Source organism: Talpa occidentalis, unplaced genomic scaffold (genome assembly GCF_014898055.3).
Source record: "Talpa occidentalis isolate TD23 unplaced genomic scaffold, MPIMG_talOcc4v2.1 talOcc4.11, whole genome shotgun sequence".
NCBI classification, from domain to species: Eukaryota; Metazoa; Chordata; class Mammalia; order Eulipotyphla; family Talpidae; genus Talpa; species Talpa occidentalis.
The window spans coordinates 59,383,088-59,407,532 of record NW_023601104.1 but is presented as its reverse complement, the minus strand read 5'-3'; the positions used below and the strand labels follow the sequence as shown (position 1 = coordinate 59,407,532).

The 24,445-nt window shown below is 36.1% G+C and overlaps 1 long non-coding RNA gene across 2 annotated transcripts in view; it reads right to left on the bottom strand.

Annotated features, from left to right (window-relative positions):
* Positions 1-4,422: 4,422 nt before the first annotated feature.
* The window catches only part of LOC119238269 (uncharacterized), a 43,963-nt gene continuing 23,940 nt past the window's right edge, over positions 4,423-24,445 (bottom strand). Inside the window, exons 2-4 of one of the 2 annotated variants that reach the window (XR_008549911.1) lie at positions 11,226-11,449; positions 10,692-10,790; positions 4,423-4,731 (exon numbers count right to left, since the gene is read on the bottom strand). This is a non-coding gene — a long non-coding RNA (uncharacterized LOC119238269). The remainder of the gene's footprint in view (positions 4,732-10,691; positions 10,791-11,225; positions 11,450-24,445) is intronic. The other variant, XR_005123518.2, reaches the window with a different exon arrangement.

Below are 24,445 nucleotides of genomic sequence, written 5' to 3'. Positions count from 1 at the left end.
TGGAGAGTTTTATCTTACTTCTTTCTCCTCACCCAGCCTACATGATTTCTACCTCGTGCTCATCACTGTAGAAGCCAGATGTCTGTGGGGATTTCCTGCTCTCTTCTGCACGTTCTCAGACTTCAGAAATCTGTGCACCTGCACCTTAAGAATTACCCTCCACTCTCCTCCAAGCATAGACAGATGCTGCACCGCAATTAGCACAAGGCATGAAAAACCTAAGGCTTTTTCTCAGTTGTCCTTTCTCCATTTTACATTTTAGCAGACCCTAATTTATGATGAGCACCCAAAGTGTCTATGGGTTTCTCTCAGTTTTACTGTCCTTCCCTCAGACATCAATTGACCCTAAACATCTGAATCTAATGTGGAATCTCTCAGGGAAACTGTGCTGTTCTCAATCTTTCTCATACTCACAATCTTTGCTACTCACAATCTTTCAGTGAAGCTTATGGAAAAGAACTGGCAGGTAGTTCCCACATTTTCCCTGTTTCTGCCTCTCTGGGAATCTAGACTGTCATACTGTTATAGGGCAGCCCCAATATTGAACGGGTTGCCTGGCTGTGGGTCCTCACCCACGCGCTTAAAAGGGACTTATTAATACTCCACTACAGGCATACACAAAAGGTTAATAAAAGGTTTATTTACAAGGGAAAAGGAAATAAGGAAAATGTACAACTCAGGGAGAAAATAGGGAAATAAAGTCTTTAATGCGTCCTACCTGATCCACCGACCTGGAAACCCAAAGGCACTCTCAGCACTGGCCTGATGCTGCCAGCTGGCGGAGAGCCAAAATGGGGGACCCCCTCCAAAGCCCATGTGTCTGGCTTTATACCAACCTGGCTGCTTAACCCCACCCTCAGGTCCCAGCCACCTTCCCTTTGGTGGTGATGGGATTTGGAGTTCCCAGTGTCTTTGGCTTTGGCCTGGGGTGGGGGTGGAGTCCACAAAGCCTGTATGGAATTAGCTTTAGGACATCCTTTTCCCCCCTAACAATACCAGCCCATTATCACTCTTTAACAACTTACTAAATGTGTAGCTGTTTTCTCCTTAGTCATAACTATGATAGTTTTTTTCCTTCCTGCTGCTATTTCGTGAGATATAAAAGCAGCCATGGATCATTTCTCTTCTAGGTCAGGCTAATCACTTTGTGGGTTATAATTCAGTAAATTTCTTTGCATGCTTGTATCTCTGGTGAGCTTAAGAAACTGTAAATTTCTTATCACTAGGGTGGAGTGACATCCGCTATATATTCTAAGTAGAAACAGAGTCTTCATTTTTTATTTTTAATGGACTAATTCCTTCAATGTTATCTTTGAACAATGATTAATGAAAGCTGTTTTGAATGTTTGTAATTTATCTTATTCTAAGTTTATCACTTTTAACTTCTCTAAAAATATCAAAATGCCCACCATTGTATTTCTCAGAGGAATATTTAAGTCCTAGATCCTAGGTTTATTAAGCCTCAAATCACAATTCTAGAATATAGTAGCTGAAGTGTTGAATAGCAAACATGACTAAATTTTAAGTGAATATTCTGATTTCCCATAAGAGCTGAAAGGGATATCTCCCAGTATGTAAAGCTAGAATGATATTACTATGAAGTTAATAGGAGATTATAAATTCTGAAGTGCAAGTATGAAAATCCAGGTGAAATTAAGTTGATTGTGGGGATGTGCTAAATACAAAGATTTATTGCTTAGGTTTAATCCTTGTGATAATAGAAACCTGGTGCAGGGGCTTCCGGGTGGGGCAGGAGTTAATGTCTCAGTGCTATCAAGCTATCACCAACTACTGCAGCATGAGTTCTATCCCTGGCCAGGAAACTAACCCACATGACACAGCAGACCTCTCCTTTCTCGCCTGCTGCTCCCCTCAGCAGTGTATTTCAGTAGATCCACCTGTACTGCTCCCCACTCTGTATCTAGCAAATCCTCTCGCCCTCCAGCACCTCTGGCTTACACCCCAGTTCTTGTATGCATAAATAAAAATAAATCTTTAAAATAGAAAACTGGTGTAATCCATTGACAAAGTAGACCTTTCTTTCTTTTTTTTCTAAAGGTTTATTTATTTATATAAGAACCGGGGTACAGGCCAGATGCGCGGGAAGGTGAGAGGATTCACCAGAGACACAGCAGGGACAGAACAGGCAGACAGACTGAAATACACTGCTGAGGGGAGCAGTGGGTGAGACAGGAGAGGTCTGCCGCACCATGTGGGATTCTTGCTGGCTGGCATCGAACCCACGCTGCAGAGGCTGCAGACACCTTCACAGTGCGGCGCTCAACTGCCTGTGCCACCAGGGAGACCCATAAAGTAAACCTTTCTTAGATCTTACATAAGATTTTAAATAATGTTTAAAGGGAAGTGAAACAATGTGCTTGTCATAACCTGAACATAAATTATTTCAGCATACTAATATACAACCACCTTGAAAACTTTAAAATAGTATTAAAAATACTGATTAATCATCCTAACCTCAAATAAATACCTTTCAAAAAACTCCAAAATCATAATAATCTTAATGTTATAATACTGTAATAGTAACTCTAATCAATAACACTGTAACAATAATCATCCTAAAATGATAACAATATTATTGCAACTTAACAATGTAGTTCTAGTATAAAAATGAATAATTATTTCATTAATCAAGAAAGTTCTAAATTACAAATTTATAACCAAGGAATTTTTAAAAAGAGAATTTAATACTCGATTAAATTTAGTATAGATAGACAATACATGTTGACTGAACACTATTTTTGTTAAATTGGTCCTTAAATAAAAAAATGACTAATTATATTGATATCTGCAATATGGGAAATGAAGAAGCTTCATTTACTTAAGGTATTTATAATATGCCTGGCAGTGTTATATCACGACCTTATTTACTTATTCCAACGTGTTTTTTGTGAAACTTGTAGGTCAAGGGTCAGTATCCTAAATAGAGCTTAGTGACAAAATCAGGTACGATTGACTTTCAATGCCGCATTGTGAGACAATAAAAAATAAAGTGAAAGTAATAAGATCAGAAGAAGTAAAGGAAGCCTAACTTCAAAGGTAGTTTCTATGAAACCACAGGAGTGTTTCAGAGTGAGGAGTGTCATCAAACTCTAACATTCTCTCAGGAACTGCTAAATCAATCCCTGGTAACTGGGTAAGGGATACAAATATTCTGGCAACCCCATACACTGGTTATCTAATAGTGGAACAACTTAGGCAGGGATTTAAAATATTACCAAGTCACTGAGGTCTGTGGCTGGAAGCATCAATCAAAGGAGGTATAAAAATGCCTCATAGCTGAGCCAAGGGACTCTTTATAAAATAAAGTTTGGTTAAAACGTAACTAGATATCAGCAAATAGCTTGAATATCCTCCAGCAATGCTTAAGGCACTGAGAGAGTTGACTGTGTTCATACACACAGATCCAAGATATTCAAGTAATAGTTAGGTTGGCAATTTAAAGATGGAATGATCCTGAAATACAAATCATCTGGAAAAGGAAACAACATTCTGCTTTTCTAAAAAATTGTCTTCTTCATGCTACTCATTGCCCACCCCTGGAACATTGCTTATGAAATCAAGAATTAACTTCAAGCATGTTAACTTCTCAAATTCAGTCCACTAGTCATATGCTCTTCATAGTATATAATGACTCAAAATATCTTCATGCTCTTCATTTGGGTCACAGCTTTTATTTATGCCATTAAACATGATGGTTGAATGAGAAAAATTAAGAGCTTTTTGTCTGTACTATATCATAAGGCCAAAAGCATAATTGAAAATAGAATTTTGAATATCAGAATGCAAATATAGATAAATGTACATAATTATGAATTCAAGTATGAAATTAAATGGAAATTATCCTATGATGTTGAAAATTTATAATGTAGCTATGAAATATGGAAGTTTATATACTATTTCCTAAGGAGGATTATTCTCTTTAAAAGCTTTGCCTTTGAAAAACAGCAATATAAGTCAGAAAGTGTGATTTTTGTTTGTTTCGTGATTTAGTTTTTCCCACCCCACCACCCTCCCTTTCTGGTTGCCTCAGTACTGCAGTCAGGTGATAAGTGTTTACTATTGGTTTGATTTTTGACTGACCATTTGTTATGTTTCCCTACATTCCACATATAAGAGAGCCCATTCAGGCTCTCTTTGTCTAATTTGTTTTTCTTATTATTATCCTCTCAAAAATGGAGAATAAGTGTGTTTTTCAGTATGGTGTTGCTTCAAAATATATACAAGCAGAAGGAAACTCAAGAAATTAATAGCAAAGTCCTTTTATCTCACATAGAAAATTTGTTATTGCAAATAGTACAAAGTCTATGGATTTATCTGTAAAGTTTTTCCCATCATGGTGAATGATTTGTTTGCAAGTAACAGAGAAGCCAAACAAGAGACAAGAAAACATTTATTGTTTCATTGCATAAGAAACTGAAATAAAGCAGTTACAAACAAACTACAACAAATACAGCAATTTGAATAAGTATCAGTATTAGTTGAGATTAGCTTTGGATTTAAGGTATAGGAAACCCAAAATAAAAATGGGGCAAAAATATGAAATGCCAATTCTTCATTATATAAATGCTTAGATATGTGGTCCATGTCCAGGAAGGTACTCCACAAAATTGGAGCTCCAGGTCCTGCTAGTTTGCTGCATTGTTTCTGGTTGTTTCCATTCCCAATTCACTTCATGATATAGAGGGATAGCTTTAGCTGTAGCCATATTATCTGCATTCCAGACAATGAGAGAAAGAAACACTTAGCAGTGGCAAATGTTTGGTCAGAACTTAATGACCTGACAGCAACTAACATTAAAACAAAACAAAACAAAACAAAACAAAACCATGATACAAAGAGATCTTATTCCAAGCTTTTCAGAGCACAACTGAAATTCAGAAAGTTTGAAGAAGAGTAGAATAACTGTTCCTACTAAAATATTCCTGCAATTTTCTTGTTTTCCCACTAAGATATCAAATGATCTCCCCTGTTCCAGCAGCCACAAGTTCAGATTTCATTCAATAGCAGGAGGTGCTAGAGGCAAGAGCTATCTTCACATGCTTATACCCCAAGTATCTAAGAGAAAAATCCCATTTTTAGTGCTCCCTTGGGAGATCTCCAATTGTAATGCTTTGGACAGAATTAGGGTTACCTGCTTAGTTCTTTTGCTGCAAAGACAGTGTGAAAGCAAAGCTCTGTCCAGGAAAATGAAGTTAAATTGGATGGTCAAGACCAATGAAAATTAATCCTCTTAGACTAGGAAAGTTGGGGTCAAACAAAATTAGAGATTTGTTAGAAAGCAAGATTGGAGAAGAGCTCGTGACTAATAACAACAGCATTAGCCATTGTTTAGGAATATTTTCAGTGTTCTCTAATAAAATTTGTTGGCATCATAAGCCAAAAATAACAATACTTAGCATATACTTACAGTTTTGGGAAGTGGCATTAGAAAATAGAAAAAAGTTCAATCCCCCACCAGAGAACTAACGCACATAGTGCAGCAAACCTCTCCTGTCTCACCTGCTGCTCCCCTCAGCGGTGTATTTCAGTAGATCTGCCTGTTCTGCTCCCCACTTTGTCTTGGTGAATCATCTCACCCCCACCTCTCTGGCCTATACCCAGTTCTTGTATATGTACTCAATAAAATAAATCTTTAAAAAAATAAAATTGAATGAAACTGGAAATACAACATATAAAAGTACTACTAGCTACAGCTAAACTTTTTCAGAATAAAGTTAAAAGTCTTAAAAGTGAGAAAATAAGAAAACAAAAAATAAACTATTCAATTTGGGAAATAACAATAGCAATATGTCAAATGGAATACAAGAAATATTCAAAGATGAAAATGAAAAATAAATATTTAGATTGTAAATATGAAGAAATTTTTAGAACTAGACATCTACTACCTACTTGAATATATTAATTAGTTAAGGGTTAAAGATATATAGAGCTATCTTAAGATGCTAGAGAAGAATTAGAAACAATCAGTATGCACTCTTGGTTTTCAAGAAACAATAATATGACAAACTAAGAGGAGGAGAAAATATGTTTAATCTACTGAAGGGCATCAAGAATCAATAGGAAGGCCATTACTAATAGCGAGCAGAGAAATAATATCCCAAACCATTGATTATATCTCCTACTAGTCTTCTAGTAAGTATAGTAATACAATTAGAAAATTTAGATATCTAAATAATGGGAAGTTAATAAAAACGATAATATCTTACCATTAACAAACAGGAAATACAGGTATGTTAATTGATATTTCTGTCAAATTTATGAGAGAATTCAATAATATGCAGGGCAAAATATATCATACTTATATATTGTCTTTGTTTCATATAATAAGTCTATAATATTATCAGAAATAACTAGTTTTAGAAAAGTAAAGTAAAAGTATTTTACTCACAATACAAATAAAATAAATAAAAGTAAAGCAGAGTCAACATTAGTCTGCAAGGCTTTTATGAAGAAATAATAAATCTTTACTTAAAAATACAACCTGAATAGAGAGATGCCACATGTGCCCTGGGAAAAGAATCACTGTATGAACAAAATTTAACTTTTCTTTATATTTGCATAAATACGTAAAATTACATTTCTATAACCCAATAAAACCCAGATAGATGGCTTTTTCCAGAAGATAAGATTTACAGATCCCTGAAATTCAAACTGGAGGTGCTGAGAACTTAATAAACAGCTGCTCTGAGAATCAATAGACTTGGCAAAACTTTCCATTTAAAGATGTGCACTGGGACCAGGGGTTAAGTCTCAGCACTATCACTGCTACCTGAGTTTGAACCCAGGCCAGGGAGGTAATTGACATATGGCACAGCAGACCTCTCCTGTCTTGCCCACTACTCCCCTCAGCAGCGTATTTCAGTAGATCTGCCTGTTCTACTCCCCACTCTGTCTCCGGTGAATCTTCTTAACCCCTGCACCTCTAGCATATACCCCATTTCTATGCTAAAAAAAAAAAAGAAAGAAAATATGTGCTTTGAAATGTGCTTAAATAAACTAATCCATGGTTTATATTATTAGTTCACCCTCCCCCCCCCAATAAAACACACAGAACAATGAAAATCACAAATCAACTGGTCTGTACTTTATGTAATAATTTGAGACAGCTGCTGCTCATAGTAGCTAGACTTATTTTCTTTCTTTCTTTATTTAAATTTTATTTTTATATTCCCCATACAATTACAACCCCCTTATTTTTACCCCAAGCCCTCCTTTCCCCACCCCCCACCCCCCATAGAGTGTCTCTGGTTCATAGTTGTTTGTTGATTTTGATATTTTCTTTCTTATAGTTATTCTTTTTCCTGGTCCCTTATTTAAGTTTTCTAGATTCCTGCTATGATGAGAACATCCGGTATTTTTCTTTTTCTTTCTGGCTTATTTCGCTGAGCATGATCCCTTTCAGCTCCATCCATGTTGCTGCAAATTGCATGTGTTTATCTTTTTTGAATGCTGAGTAATATTCCATGGTGTATATGGACCACATCTTCTTGATCCAATCATCTATTTTTGGGCATTTGGGTTATTTCTAAAGCTTAGCTATTGTAAACAGTGCTGCTATAAATATAGGGGTGCAGGTGCTCTTTGGAATTGATGTTTCTGTGTCCTTTGGGTAAATACCTAGGAGTGGAATTGCTGGATCATATGGAAGGTCTATGTTTAGTAGGTCCAGAAATCTCCACACACCTCTCCATAGTGGTTGGACCAGTTTGCACTCCCACCGACAGTGCAGGAGAGTTCCTTTTTCTCCACAACCTTGCCAACATTTGTTGTTGCTAGTTTTTCTAATATGTGCCATTCTCACTGGTGTAAGATGGTAGCTCCTTGTAGTTTTGATTTGCATTTCCCTGATTACAAGTGGTTGAACAGTTTTTCATAAGCCTGTTGGCCATTTGCATTTCCTCTTCAGAGAAGTTTCTTTTTAGCTCTTCTGCCCTTTTTTTGACTGGAGTATAGTCTTTGTTTTTGTTGAGTCTCATCAGCTCTTTGTAGATTTTTGTGATCAGTCCTTTATCATTAGTGTTGTGTGCAAAAATGTTCTCCCAGTCGGTGGGGTTTCTCTTTGTTTTGGTTATTTTCTCTTTTGCTGTGCAGAAGCTCTTTAATTTGATGTAGTCCCAGCTGTTGATCTTTGCCTTCACTATCACTGCTTTGGGTGATGTGTCTGTAAAGATGTCTTTGATGTGTAGACTTATTTTCAATGGTGTTTAATAGTTCCACAACCAAAACATATGAATCAACTCATTGAGGGTGATAATAAGGTAATTTTTTAAGTTGAAAAATAGCAATTCTCAAGTTAATCTGGAAGAGCAAATATAAAAACCTTAAAGAAAACATATAATGGGGTAATTGCACTAGCAGTTAAATTTTAAAATAGCCTGGAAAGACACTGTACGTAACAAGTACAGTCACAACCAAAGACAGATCAATGGAAAAAAAAACAGAGAACACAGAAACAGATTCAAGTGGAAATATGAGATTTGAAGAAGCATTTAAAGTTGTGTTATTTGTTCAAAAAATAGCATTGGGATGTGACTACAAATTTGAGGAAATCATATCTTTTGTATCTTTTCCATGTACCGTAATTTTTAAAAAAGGATTAAAGTGATAAACACTAAATATGTCAAAAACACACAAAAAATCAAAAATAAATTTTTAGAAGTTATCCTTAATATTTTGATGGAAGAGAATGTAGTATACACAATGTAAATTATAGTGTAACTCTCGGCACACTGTAAGAAAGCTCAGGATTAAACTTTTTAGGAGAGTCACCAGATGTTCTTGGGTGTTAGGCTTTCAGACCTGAACTGGGACTTAAACTGTTGGCTCCTAATGCTCAAGCCTCAGGTTTGGACTGGCCTCCATTTTTCAGAGGTCAGATTATGATATCTCTCTAACTCCATAACTACATGTGACTCATAATCACTTTCTCTATATTTACATATTTCCTATGGGTTGCTGCTCTAGTACTGATACAGGAAGGACATCCAAAAAAGCTTTCTCGAAACTTTACAAATTGGGCCTGGTGGCGCAAAGGTTAAAGTCTCAGCACTGTCAAGATCAAGCCAGCCACTGCGAAGGCCTGAGTTCTATTCCAGCCAGGAGCTAACCCACATCACACAGCAAACCTCTCCTGTCTCACCAACTACTCCCCTCAGCAGTATTTCAGTAGATCCACCGGTTCTGTTCCCCACTCAGTCTGGTGAATCCTCTCACCACCACCCCCTCCCCCGCACCTCTGGCCCACACCCCAGTTCTTGTATGCATAAAAAATAAAATAAATAAATCTTTAATAAAAGTAATAAAAAGATAGTGAAACATTTAAACACACACACAAAACTTTGCAAATAATGGCTTATTTACCTGTTATTCCTTCTCTTAGGTGCACTTGTATAATTTGACATACTGAAAAAGGGCTTATATTGGGGAACTTACGTGTGCCCCTACAATTTATCTCCTTCCTTCTTTGCCCTGCTGTTTGCTCTTACATGCAGAGTTGAATGGAGGACTTGGTGTGGGTCCTTGCCCACTGGTTTCTCTCTGTCACTTGGCCCTAATTCTCCTTTAAACTCCTGTGTTTCCTCTATAACGCCACCATTCTCCTGTAAGCAACTATCCTCAAATTTTCTAATTTAATTTGTCATCTGTTGAGATCTTGACTGATACACAGTTGGAGTAATGAAAACATTTTAATTCTGAAACAATTTTATTAATTTGATATTAGAAAATGTTCTTATCTTGAACTTCAAAGATATTTTTGTCAGGATAACTTGAAGTTGCAGATGAAATTCATTCATTATGATATCTTTTATGAATTTATGAAAAATGTCTACAATACAGCCAAATTAGCAAAGCCAATTCTCATTCTCAAACCAAACACCCAATTCTTTCGCTTTGTCACATAGTCTGATTTCATTTATCAATTTGCATAACTGTGTTATATGTTTCAAAGAATATTATTAAGAAACAAATAGTGGCACGTATCTTGAGAGATAAATTAGTAAATGTTGTGCACTCAAGATTGAAATGTACATTGCGTATAATGAGTTTATCCATTTTATTGCAAGTTATAAAAATTAGGTAATATATCAATCTCTATTTCTCATTATTTAATTTGTATGAACCAAGCATCATGAAAAAATGCATAATACCTCTTTGCTAACATGTATGGATACATATATTTTTGACTTGATTTTTGAATGATTAAATAAGAATCAACAATAAAAATCAGCAATAAATCCATTTATGTACCATGATGAAATTTTCATATATATTTAATGAAAGAAACAATCGTTTGTGGAACCAGTAAGTTTAATAACCAGAATACAATTAAATTTTTGTAAGTTAGAGGTAGAAGAAATTAAAATTTTTACAAGTGTAACTAAGACTTAACTGTCATTGGAGATACAGCTTTTGATATGATTGAATAAATTGGGTTTTAACTTCCTTATTAAGTAAGTTGAAACTACAAATCAAAATTCAATCTCTCATACATACAAGCACACACATATTTTACATTCAGGACTTTCACCTGAGAAATTGCTTGCAACATTCTACATACATTTTTATATATCTTTACTATTGGACTATATTGATTCTACAGTTTGAAAATTGTGTTCATTATAAGGAAGAATATTGAGACTAGCTTTAAAGAATTGCTTATGTTTAAATACCTGGGATTTAATTGGATAGAAGATGAGTTAGTATTCAGCAATTTCTTTTTGCTTCGTCTTTGTTCACAGAACTCTGCTCCAAGTGTGATACATTCCTTTCTAGAAGCCAGGAGTTGGAAGAGGTGATGTAATTAAAAGAAATTTGTCATCATACCTACCATCCCACTCATACATCAGATTTATTTTACTGTAGAAGAAGTCCCCTTTCAAATGAACATTTTTTTTTAAAGATTTATCTATTTATGCATACAAAACTGGGGTACGGCCAGAGGTGCAGGGCGTGGTGGGGGGTGGGAGGTGAGAGGATTCACCAGAGGTACAGTGTAGAACAGAATAGGTGGATTGACTGAAACACACTGCTGACGGGAGCAGCGGTCTAGTCAGGAGAGGTCTGTTGTGCCATGTGGTTAGCTCCCTGGCCAGGGATGGAACTGGAGCTGCAGTGGCTGCGAACAGCCTCATAGGTTGCATCTTACCCCCTTGCGCCACCAGAGAGGCCCAACCAGAGCACTTTTGCAAAGGATATAACCTTACCCAATGATAGTTCTCGCCTCTGCCCTCAGCTGACTAGGCAATAAGAGGTAATCTTCATTCCTTAGAATGTCCTCCCTGTTAAAAATGTCTTTATTTAGCTGGAAGCCTTTGCCTCTGGGTGTTTAATGATGTGATTCATGATGGGGTATCCACTCTGTCTCCGATGAGCTGGAGACTAAAGGTCAGCCATATGGAAAGTCAAAGGTGGAGCTCCAGTAAAATCTCTGGACAGGAAAATTCAGATTAGCTTCCCTGGTTGTAATATTCTGTGTGTATTGTCACATGTTTATGACAAGAGAGTAATGCATCCTAAAGAAAATGAAAGTTTCATGTTTGGAGCCCTCACTGACTCTGTCCTATGTATGTCTCTTCTCTTGGCAGATTTTAATCTGCGTTCTATCCCTGTAATAACCATGCTGTGGGTATAACTGCTTTCTGTAAATTCTGTGCATTCTTTTAATGATTTATTAAACCTGAGGGTGGTCATGGGAAAGTACAAACTTGAAATAAGGAGAGTCTTATAGGCTCTGCTTCCTAATTTCATACAGACCATTTCACATATCCCTCGTACAAATATTCTCTTGGTGACATTGTACTGGAGGACTTTGGATGCATGTAAAATCATGTCTAACCTGAATCTTTAACATGATGTTAAAAGAGTAATAATGAGCTTTCCAGCTACTGGGAGGGCAGAGGAAGTAATATTTCTAGAGCTTTTGTTCCCAAAGTAACCAGTTACTGAAAGAAAGAGGAAATAGTGGATCAAAGAATACAGCTGGGAATTCCTGCCATAACCTGTGCTTAATTATTATTTATTAACTGCAGCATCCACTGGGTGGATGTCAAGCTGCTGAGATATTATAGGCTGGAGGAGATTGGTGTTCTCTACAATCCAATGTATAAAACAGGAAAAAGGGGAAAGATGTTTAGGCTATAAAATATTGCTTCACAGAGGAAACCCTGAGCCTCATAAGCCCCATGGGACTGAACTAACTGTAGAAAATGATAAAAACTTGTGGTTGCAGCCTATCATTTGAATTCCTAATAGAAGATGCGGTGTGTTCAAAGGAGCATCGGGGTACTATTTTCTATTATATTTTATATAAAATTAGAAATGTATTCATCTGGAAAATAATTTCTTCCCAAGAAATACAAAGTACTTAACAACTTATAATTAAGCTAAAGTTTAAAATTTATCTATATACACATATAAGAATATGCAAATTTTTGAAAATAATTCAAATAAATTGGTAATAATATTTAAGTTGCAAGATGAGCTATAATTTCCATTTGGCAGAGTGACTTAAATGTTGAGGGCTAAATCAAAATAAGGCTAACTAATAAACCAAATCTAAATTAATTGTCCATTTAAATTACCTCGCTTATATGACAAATGTGGACATGGAGCACAGTCTTTATGGGTCCTGTTTAACTGTTCTCCAAGGATTGGTTTTTAATAAAAAAGGGTTTACTCTGGGCTTAATTGGGGAATCAAAACACTGTATTTAGTAATCAAAGGTAAGGTTCTACCACTATAAGAGAAGTTAAGGAAATAATAGGGGAAGCTTTTATTAAAAGAGGTGAATTCTAAATGGGTACTATTAACTCAGGCAATGAATATTTAACCTCATTCACTATTTAAAAATCCTGATCATAGTTTCTATACAAAAGATTCATTTGTGCTCAGTATTCCCAATAAATGGGAAAAATGTGGAGACACAGATGTATGTCACCTCAGCTTAGTACCCAGGATAACTACACTGAGGGCAGAAAAATAATTAGCCAGTGAACATTGTACTAAAGGTCCTATTTGGAGGAATAAACTGAAAATACTTTGGTAAAATTCCCGCAATAATTGATGTCTGGTTGTCAGGCACGGTTTCCCATCTCACACACACACACACACACACACACACACACACACACACACACATACACACAAGCCGCTGTCAATTCTGATATTTGATCAAAGTGGTAAATTATATGAAATACTGTTTAGTGGCACAATCTGATTCTTTCACCACTCTCTAGAGGCTAGAAGCAACATGAAGAGTTTGTATTTCTGTTTTTAGGAGCTTTCAAGGTAAATGACTCTATCTTTTGATAAAATTAATAAATGTATATATTCCTATGACATTAGGGATCTCAGGTATCTTTTTTTTGGCACCTGGAAGTTGACTTATTTTAATCACAAGGTTATAACTGGACATAATACATGTTTCAGAATGGGTTTAGTAGATTTTTGCAATGTTCTCATACTTTGAGATATAATGCTATGAATGACAGCAGGATGACAGGAGTGACTAAAGAATAGCTCACCAAAAATGTTCAAGGCAACTGACTGAAGGAGAAATGTGACTCTATATTTCCACTGGGTTCTTAAATCATTGCATTTTTGGCAGCAGATGGGGGTGAGGGTAAGGGAGCTGAGGCTAGAGAAAAGGAAGAAAAACAAGGAGAGAGAGAACACAACCACCAGAAATAACGAAAACTATGAAACTACAGGCGTTTCAAGTGATTTAAATAACTCCCTTTCATCAAACTTCCTCTGCGTATGAAAGAGTGTGGTTTAACATAACAGTAGAGAAGTAACTGTTTATTATTGATGGTGTTCAGGCTCTTTCAGAGGGAGGCAAAGCTGAGCACTTCTCCAAGGCAGTCTTATCTCTGTGAAGCAGAGCCCTGAGAACTTAGGTGCTCCATCTGTGTTATAGTCTCTGATTTTAGGAACTGAGGAACAGCAGGTGATAGACTCCTAACCTCTGGGGAGCTGGAATAATCAGACAGCAAAGAAATAAATATTTGGCACAAATAACGCATCCACATCACCACTGTTTGTCTACCTAGAGCTCTTTGTAAATTATGCATTTTCATTTTCAAATCATACACCTTAAGTTGTCTGATGTTTGAAGTTACAGTATTTGGCTGGTAGCCTGAATTTTAGTGGGTTATAGATTCCAAGTGTTTTGTGAATATTCTACCTTTGATGCTTGTTTAATTTCATTGTAATGGGCATATCATTTAATGTATTGCATTTTGCACAATTTGTCTGTGTGAGTAACATGATGTTTTTGTGAAAATTTTCACAAAAGTAGAAAGAAAAATATTCAAAAATTTCTTTTAAAAATTATGTAATATTTGTTGTTCAGCTGTTACTTTTTTTAAAAGCTGTTTTATTTTATTTCACCTATTGTTTTGCTTTATGGAAAAGAAGAGCAGGTGTTTTGTTTTCTTCTTCATATGTAAGTAGTCTGAGAAAGATTCCAAGTTGGAATAGGAGAGAATATAGACTCCTTTGAACTGATCAGACAGAGATCTCTGTAATACTTTAAGGTATGTATTTTGTTAATGTTTCTGTAACACATAAACATATTGAATACTTTTTCAAAGGACTGCAGATAACTTGCTATTATGTGATATAAAAGTCCTACTTTCAAGTCATGGAAAGTTGATGAGTAATTAAAGGAGAGAAATAGATACTAATTGTAAACCATGCAATGGTGATGACAACTAAAAAATAATAGAGCAGTATGTGAAGCATGTGATGTGGCAAGTCTTTTCTCCCCACTGTGCATTCCTGTTTCTCTTCATGTACTAGCTCTTTGAACATGGGAAAACATCATCTTTGTATATCTTAGTTTCCTCATAAAAATTATGCAAAAAGAGGTGTAAATGAAATAACCCTTATCAACAGCCTAGAATCTTTCTGAAACATGTTAAGTGCTTAGAAAATGTTAGGTGTTACCTCCTCCTAAATTTCCTTCCCCAAACTCACCAAATAAAAAAAAACCCAACTTCCTAAGTTATAATTTCAATCATTCTAACTGCAGTCACTGGAAAATGTCCATTCTGTTCAGTAAAGTCTATTTGTTGTGTTGTTCATGAAATTTGCATATAATACACAGCACTATATTCCTTCTAGTTTTCAATGCCAGTCATGCCTATTTCAGAGATTACAACTCAAAATTCATGAGAGAAATAAAATGCATGCTCAAAGTGGGAAACATTTGGCAGATGAAGAGACTTCTGAAGTCTTTTGTAGTACTGGTACACATTGATTATTCTGGATTTAATTAAGACTTCAAAATTTTAACTTTCTTAGAAGTAGTCCTCTTAATGTCCACATCTAGATACATTATTTTTGTTAATAAATCCTTGGTCCTGTAGGGTAGTAGGATATACCACCCCAAAAATGCCACTTAGGCATCATAAGAATTATTTTGAACCAAAAACAACTGAAAAGAAGAAAATACAAGAAAAGCTCACTATACTTCCCCAATATGTTGAAACGTGTTGCATAAATTTGCAAAGGTATTCCACCTCCTCTCTCTAGCAGAAGAGACAAGTTAACTATGAAAATATAATCTTAAACTCTTATCAACCTGGAGACTGCACCAGAGCAATCCACAAAACAAACCTGACTAAAACTAGCTCTCATCTACATCTCCATATATTTGCCTTCCCTTGGCTTGCCACTCAAGAAACTCGAAGTCCTTTCCTTTATCTTCTAATTTCTCTAAAGATATATTCTGTTGTTAAAGCTATATAAGCCCAAGTTCTAACCACATCTTAGAGCTAGTCATATCTGCGTATTCTAGTGTTTATGCATGGTACACATGTGAATCATTATCTTTTATTAATCTGTCTTTTGTTAGTTCTCCAGCTGGACAACCTAGATGGATAGAGAGATGAGAATTTTTTCCCTCCTCTATAGCCTTTTGTGAAGTTTTATGTTTTGGGTGTGTTATAATCTAAAACTTGTTTAATGCACAATTCAAAAGGATGTAGCAATAAAATTCTATATAAAGTGCTGTAGAAAGGCTTAATTTGTTTATCCACTGGTTGATACTTGCAGATATTCAATATTTATTATTTTATGTTAGCTAGCAAGGCTTTGATTTATGTTAAAAGGAATTGTAGAGACTATTCAGCTGATTTCAGTCTTATATTTCAGAATGAGTTTATTCTGTAAATCCCTTCAACATTTAGAGATGATAGAAAAGTGAACATACAATGAGAATACCATGAGTACAAGTGAGTGGGAAAGGGACATAACTAGGAAGTTGAAGAATTTGAAGTACTATAACAGTATCACTGCTTGCTTCGTAATTTCCTAGGATCTTACCTTTTGTTCTAAGAGTGAGATTGGAGAAAAGGGACCCCAGAGATGAATGCAGAGATACTAGGGAAGAAATAATGCATTTAGGGTGTCATGGTTTAAGGAAGGGAAGTATGGAGGGAGACGAGGATTGAGAAAACCAGAGACAAAAATGAAGCTTTGTCAATGCCAAGCCAAGCCATGTCCGAGCCTGAGGCAAAAGGAAAACTGTATTTCCTCATATGCACTTATTCAAAAGAGAAATAAATTTCACTTGCCCATACAAGTGGAAAGTTATAAAATCTCTACAGTACAAAATTATGAAAAATATTATATAAAATTCTGCCTTGTCCAATCTGATCTGATGTCAACCTTCATTAACCCTCCTCATGTGATGTGACAAAACTGCAGCCCCGACTGGGATAAGGGGTTTATTAGAAACAACTATTTCTCTTGCAAAATCAGATAGGGTCTTAAAACAAACAACAGTCTATTTTTTGGGTTTTGATATTCTGTTCACCATAGAACATTTTTTGGATTAAATTGTATTTATAAAATACTGCACAAAACATTATTTGTCCTAACCACCAAGTATTTTCAGTGTTCTCTTACATTTTGGGCTGAGGTGAGTGCCTTATTTGCATTGCCCTAATCATGGTCCTAATGCTCACACTCAAGTTGCCAGCTCAATGGAGATAATGGTAACAGAATAGGATGGAGATAATATATGATTTGTGATATATATATATATATATATATATATAGCAATTATAGAGAATTATGTAATTTGTGATTCATGTTTTCATCCTCATAAAACCTTTTGATTTTTATTCTTTTTATTGTATTTCCATGGTGATTAGGATCTCTATTACTATCAAAATTTCAAATACTACCATTTTGCATCTCTGTCATATTTGTGATATTAAAGGAAATGTCTATGACAACTCATCCCTAGGAACTGTCACTACTATAGATATTGCTAGTTATTCTTTATCAGATTAAGTAATTCTATTCTTACTTGACTAAACATTTTGATCAAACATAGTGTCAAATTTTGTCAATTGCATTTTCTTCAGTTTCAAATGAGAGTTCTCATTAATCTGTTTTTGCAATATAAATTAAACTAATTGATTTTCTACTAAACTATCCTTTCATTGTTTTGAATCCACTGCTGGATTCAATTTCCTTATACTTTATTTAGAATTTTTCCTTCTAATTTAATTTGCTATTTTCTCTTCTACTGTCATTTGATATTTATATTAATTTTTGAACCAGACTCAAAAAGAATAGGAAAACATTATTTTCTATCCTCTGGATTTTGCATAGAATTTAAGTGATTTATTCCTTAAAATTTTGGCATACTCTACCATAAAACAACTTTTATTTTCTTTGGGATAGAGCATTAAATTCTGGTTCTACTAAACGCATTTTAGTTCATCTTTATAAATTTTGGTAAATTATTTTTGTCTAAGGTATGTTGGTCTATGTACTTGTCTACTTTTTCTATTTTCATACTTTCATCAAAAGTTTTTGTGATTCAATTTTTTCTACTGTCCTCTCTGGTTAATTGTGTTCTTCACAAATTATGTTTTTATTACCAAAATTTAAATTTTTATTAGGATAAATTTGCTCACAATATCCTCTTATTATACTTTTAACATCTTCAGAATCTATAGTGATGACCTCTTTTCATTCTTGATATTTTAAATTTATGCTTTCAAAGTAATCATTTATTGTTTCATTGATTTTCACTTTGGCATGTTTGTCTTCAAATTTTTGATGATGCTACTTGTGTGCTCCCTAGGAAGCAGACTACAGGTAAAATTTAGCATAGGAAGTTAATTAAGTGGTGTACTTGGAGTTGACACCAGCAGGGCAAGGGAAGGGAGCAGGATTGAAAAACAAAGCAGTTAGGTTTTGATTTTTTCACAATAAAGGCTTAGTTGATCCTATAGAGAATTCTGGAACTGAAACTGCTTTTTAAAGCTCTTCTGAGTTGATGCAACTTGACTAGGACTTTGTGTCAATGCATCCACAATCATTGACTGCAGTAAGTTTCAGGGAAGGGAGGAGGAATTTCTCAGAGGCAACTCACCAAAAAGCAGCATCCCAACAGCTCACAAAGTAAAAATTAGCTTAGTAGATTGGTGGGGAAGTACAATGTTCAATTCAAAATTTAAAATGTCCACTTTTGTAATTTGTCATGCTTGAATCCACCTTCACATACACATATATTTTAGGAACGGCAGCTTCTCCATGATTCTGCTGTGGTTTATTTTTTTTTATTAAAAATTCACTGGGGGAATGAGCACTAGCTCCTGGGCAAGCTAATCCGGTAAATGTGCAGGGCTGTCTGCCACTGGATTGGGGTGTAGGGGATGGGGTGGCTGCTACAGTGTTAAGAACTGGATTTGATTAAAATTAGCTACAACTTTGCCATCTAACACTTGTCCTGGAAGCTGGAAGCTTTCAGTAAATTCTAAATTCTTAAAAGTAGTTAAGTCAGACATATTTTGGCAATGCAATTGTCTAGATGGAGAGACAAGATTCCTGGTATTTTCTATAAAGCCAACTTCCCGGAATCTTCCTCTATTTTCAGATGTTCTCTTTTATCACAGTTTGAGCAAATTGATTATAATGTGCCCCAGTGTGATTATCTTTGTCTTTCTATTGCTCAGGGTTTGCCACATTTTGGAAATTTATTTATAAATTTCATCAGATTTGGAAAATCTTTGGTCATTATTGTTTTTTGCATCTTCTTATCTGTTACATTTATCATACACAGCTTATACCACTTGAAATTGTCTACCAGTTACTGAAACAGTCAGATGGTTCCTATTTTCTCTATGCTTTAGTTTGAGAAAACTTAACACTTTGTATTTGAGTTCATTCATTTTAACCTACAATGCCTAGCTGATGTTAAAAAGCAGACTTAATTTCACATGTTATATATCTTCTGTGTTTTCTATTTTTTTCATTTTTACATATTCAATGTATATTCTTATTCATGTTTTTCATTAACTCCTTGAGCATAGTTTTGAAAGTTTTTGAAATTCTAGCATTCTATATATATCATCGCTTTCATTTGGGGGAAGTGCTTCTGCTGATTGATTTTCTCCTGCTCAAGAGTCACATTTTAGTGCTTCTTTTCATAATATAGGTATTTTAAATTGGACCCCAAATATTGTGAAGATGACTTTTATCGATTGTTTGGATTTTTTCCTCCGTGAACCAACCAGCTCATTTTATTTAAATGAAAAGTAATATTCTTTTTCAAAAGCTGGTTTAGGTAAATTTGAAATATAAAACCAAGTGGATTTGTGAAACTACAACTAATATATTTGTAATTTTGAATATTCTTAACTCAAAGCAATCTTATGATGCCACACACAAAGTAAGGAAATGTTACAATATTTTGCAGGTTGGGCATAGAGTTGAATATGTCATGAATATTTACGAATGACATTACCTAGAAAACTGGACCAAGAGGACCATGAGTGGAATCTCCTGATGTCTACTCATCTAATTCCTTCCTAAAGAAAACATATGCATTGCAAATATATACATGAAAATGTAACAGGGTGGTCCCCAGGAGAAGGGGAGGTCCCAGTTTCCCTGCCCCACCAAAGGAAGGGTGGAGCTGAGAAGGGAGGAGAATTAGCTGGGGAGGAGACTGGAGAAGGAAGGAAGCAGGATGGAAAACCAGGAGACCTGGAGATGGCACAAGGAGCAGAGAGACATGTGAAGAAACTGTGCTTGCTATTCGGTCCTGGACTGGTTGAAACAGAGTTGGGTGAGAGACCTGTGGGGAGGTTAACAGTGGCATCTTTTATCTTGGTTTTAATTTTGTTCTTTTCCTCCCAGACTTGTCTGTTTCTGACCCTTTTCTATGATTCCCGCTGGAAGGTGCTTTAGATGTGTGGCAAGCTTCGAGCCTTGCTCTGGGCCAATCCTGTTTGGTGGGACATTTACCCACAAGGGGACGGTAACTTTGGGTACTTGATTTGGAAACTATATACCTAGTCTTCTCGGTATTACACACTAATTGTATTAAAGTTCCTTTCCATTAAAGGTCTATATATTTTGTCTTGATGTGGCAGATGGCAAAATCTATTTATAGCAGGCAGGTTTGGGGGCTCTAGGGTGCCCCTTCCTGTCCTGTAACAAAAAGATAGTATCATTACTAATTAGGGGAATGCAAATTAAATCACATAGGTATTAAACTATAACTAATAAACAGCTATATGGATTATTGGTAAGAATGGGTAACATCTAGGACACTCATATACTACTGATGAGATTAGAAAATGGTGTAACGACTTTGGGAATAATTTGGCAATTTCTTAAAACTAAAATAGCTTACTTTACTGAGTATAATTCCTTCTAGCTCCATCCACGTTGCTTCAAATGACATAAGTTTATCTTTTTTGATTGCCGAATAATATTCCATTGTGTATATATACATTTTCTTGATCCAGTCATCTATTTTTGGGGACTTGGTGCATGGGTGCATGGGGGAAGGAAATTCTATGGGGACTACACCTGAGGGGGTGGGGGAAAGCATATATTTTTTAAAAATGAACAGTGATGAAAAATAAATAAATAAACAAATAAATAAATAGGGCCTCCCTGATGGTACAAGGGGTTAAGAACCGCACTATGAAGCAATCCACAGCCTCTGAAGTACGAGTTTGATCCCCGGCCGGCCAGGGAGAGACCCATATGGTGAGGCAGACCTCTCCTGTCTCACCTGCTGCTCCCCTCAACAGTGTATTTCAGTCAATCTGCCTGTTCTGTCCTCACTCTGTCTCTAGTGGATCCTCTTGCCCTCTGTCCCCTGCATCTCTGGCTTGTGCCCCAGCTCTTGTATACATAAATAAATTTTTAAAAATAAAAAAATAATAAATAAATAAAACAACAAAAAAAGAAAATTCTCAACATGACATACAAAAGGAAAAAAAAAAACTAAAATAGCCATTCAATCCTAGGTATTTATCCATGTGAAAACATACAGCAGTAGCATTTCTTCAAAGGAGAGCTTGAGCTGTGATTAACAATTCAGTTGAGGTAATTTCTCAAAGAAAGAGAGCCAAGCTTTCTTAACTACATGAGGAAAAGGGGAAGATAGCTACTTGTTCAGAAACCTGGGTAAGTATAAAATGAAGAGTAAATGCTTTATCTTCTATCTTGATGGAAGGATATAAAATGTAACAATATATTTATTTTTTAAAAGATTTATTTATTTATTTATTTATTTATACAAGAATGCGGGTACAGTACAGATGCGTCGGACAGTGAGAGAATTCACCAGAGACAGAACGGGGAACAGAACAGGCTGACTGACGATACACTGCTGAGGGGAGCAGCAGGTGCAACAGGAGAGGTCTGCCACGCCATGTGGGACCCTTGCCGGCCAGCTGGGATCGAACCGGCACTGCAGAGGCTGCAGACTGCTTCACAGCCCAGCACTCAACCACTGCACCACCAGGGAAGGCCCAACAATGTATTTAGATTATGATTATAGATATTTAAGGTACTGTGACAATTGTACTCTAGTGCCTTATTCACTAAAAAGAAATAATATCCTGAAGTAGCTACCTAATATATGCAAAACATATTTATGTCTTATTTTGGCATGAATTACTTAGGTGAATACTGCAATGCTCCACTTCATTTAACTTGAAATTAAGTATGGTTTCATCTTAGGCTAAACATTAGGGAATTACTTTTGCAGCCAAAATAAACAGCTTTGTCCTGAATACTATCCCATCCCCCTAAGCCTTCACCTCCCCACCCCAACTCATTAATCCCAACATTATATTTTAGAGATACTATTAGGATCTTTGTATCCAAAATACCTTTGCTATCACTGTGGAGAGTAGTTCTAATTTCATAAGAGACAGGCTAGTAGCATTTCTTTCCTCAGGCAATTTCTACACTGTAATCAAGCAAGAAGACTAGGGGTTTTCATTCTGCTAAAATGTCTGTTTCCTTTTTACAACATGCTTGACTAGATATGCTAAACATCTTCATATTGAAAAATATGTAAAACATTGGGTAATAATGCTGAAATATAAAGCTGAGCTTTTAGGAAAGAAAATTGCTATGATTCAGAATGGTGATGGGAAGAAATATCAGAACAGCAGATTGATGGGTTGAAGTTGCAGCTTTACTGTCAGGGAACTTGGAACTTAATTTAGTAGCTCAGTTCCAATGCCCACATCAGGGCAGAAGATCTAGTAGGGATGGTGGTAGTGAGTTGTAATTGAGCCTTCCATGTGAAGATAGGCTCTGAGAAGTGTTAAACCTTCAATAAAATGATAGAATTAAAAAATAATTTTCCCGGGGCCTCCCCAGTGGCGCAGTGGTTGAGCGCTGGGCTGCAAAGCTGCCCGCAGCCTCTGCAGCGCCGGTTCAATCCCTGGCCACCAGCGAGGGTCCCACATGGCACACAGATCTCTCCTGCCGCACTCACTGCTCCCCACATCATTGTATTTTGTCAGTCTGCCTGTTCTGTCCCCCACTCTGGCTCTGGTGAATTTTCTCACCCTCCCGCGCTTGTCACTGTACCCAGTGCTTCTATAAATAAATAAAAAATAATAATAATCTTCCCACTGGAGTATTAAGAAATTCCAATTTTTTTAATGTGATTTGCTCTCATTGGAGAATAAAAAATAGCTCCCTTATAAATTGAAATCATATGTGTAGCAGCTATAACTGAGACTATAAAACATGCTCCAACTGCTGTGACAATGTTTTCATACATGTAGCAAACTTCCCATCTCAAGTAAGTGTCCCCTGCCCTAGCTTCCCTCTGAAGCCCATGATACCCACAAGACAATCCTTAATCAACAGCAGATGGGAGTCAAGAAAAACATTTCTTAATTCCTCCAAGAAGCCCCTATTTGCCTCCAGGGAGCTATGTATTTCAATGGTATGGCTTCATTGGTATTTATACCTTCCCTGGCTTACTATCTTTACTCCCTCATTCTGACTTCCTGGGATTATCTCCCAAATAGGTCACTTACATGCAAGTCAATATATCAGATAACACTCTCAGAGAAATACAGATTAATTCAGTGTATTTTCATTTCATGTGAATTAGGGATCCAAGTTTATGTAACTCATATTATCTGGGAATCCTCAAGATAAAAGTATCAATGTCAAATTATAAGCATATCAGTGAATTCTCACATTCACCTGACAGAAACAAATACTAAACTCTACATTTGAGCATAAACACTCTCTTACCAAACACCTAGTGTCATTTCAGGTAAAGCCCTTCCAAAATGTTTTAAAATACAAAATCACAAAAAACACAAGTAGAAATAATCCATTCAAAGCAGTATGGAGAACTAAATATTGTATTTTTAAAGTGTGGCTTAGTGGCTTAAGCAACACTAATCATAATATTTCACTGTTTCTATTACTCAGGACACTAATGGGAGGATTTGTCTCTTTTCACATTGTTTGCGGTATCAGCTAGAAGACTTGAGGGCTCACTAGCTGGAAATATCTGAAGGCTTGATCTTTTTTTTTTTTTTTTTAAAGATTTATTTATTTATACATACAAGAACTGGGGTACAGGCCAGATCCGCGATGGGTGAGAGGATTCACCAGAGACAGAGTGGGGAACAGAACAGGCAGACTGACTGAAGTACACTGCTGAGGGGAGCAGCAGGCGAGCCAAGAGAGGTCTGCTGTGCGGTGTGGGTTGCTCCCTGGCTGGGGATCGAACTCATGCTGCAGAGACTGCGCTTTGCTTCACAGAGCGGTGCTTAACCCCTTGTGCCACCAGGGAGGCTGAAGACTTGCTCTTAGTCTAGTTTGTCACAAAAGAAAACTACCCACCTACTGGGTAGTTTATAAACAATAGAAATACATTTTTTAATAATTCTTGAGGTTGGGAAGGACAAGGTCAGGGGGTGGCATATTTGAGATTTGGTGAGAGCCCACTCCCTAGACAGTGCCTTCTCCCTAAACCTACATACAGTGGAAGAGGCAAAGGAGCTCCATGAGGCTTATTATGAGGTACTAATCCCTTTCATGAGGGCTTGATCTCCAGGACCTAATCACCTCCAAAGACCTTACCTCCTGACAACATCACCTTGGGCATTAGGTT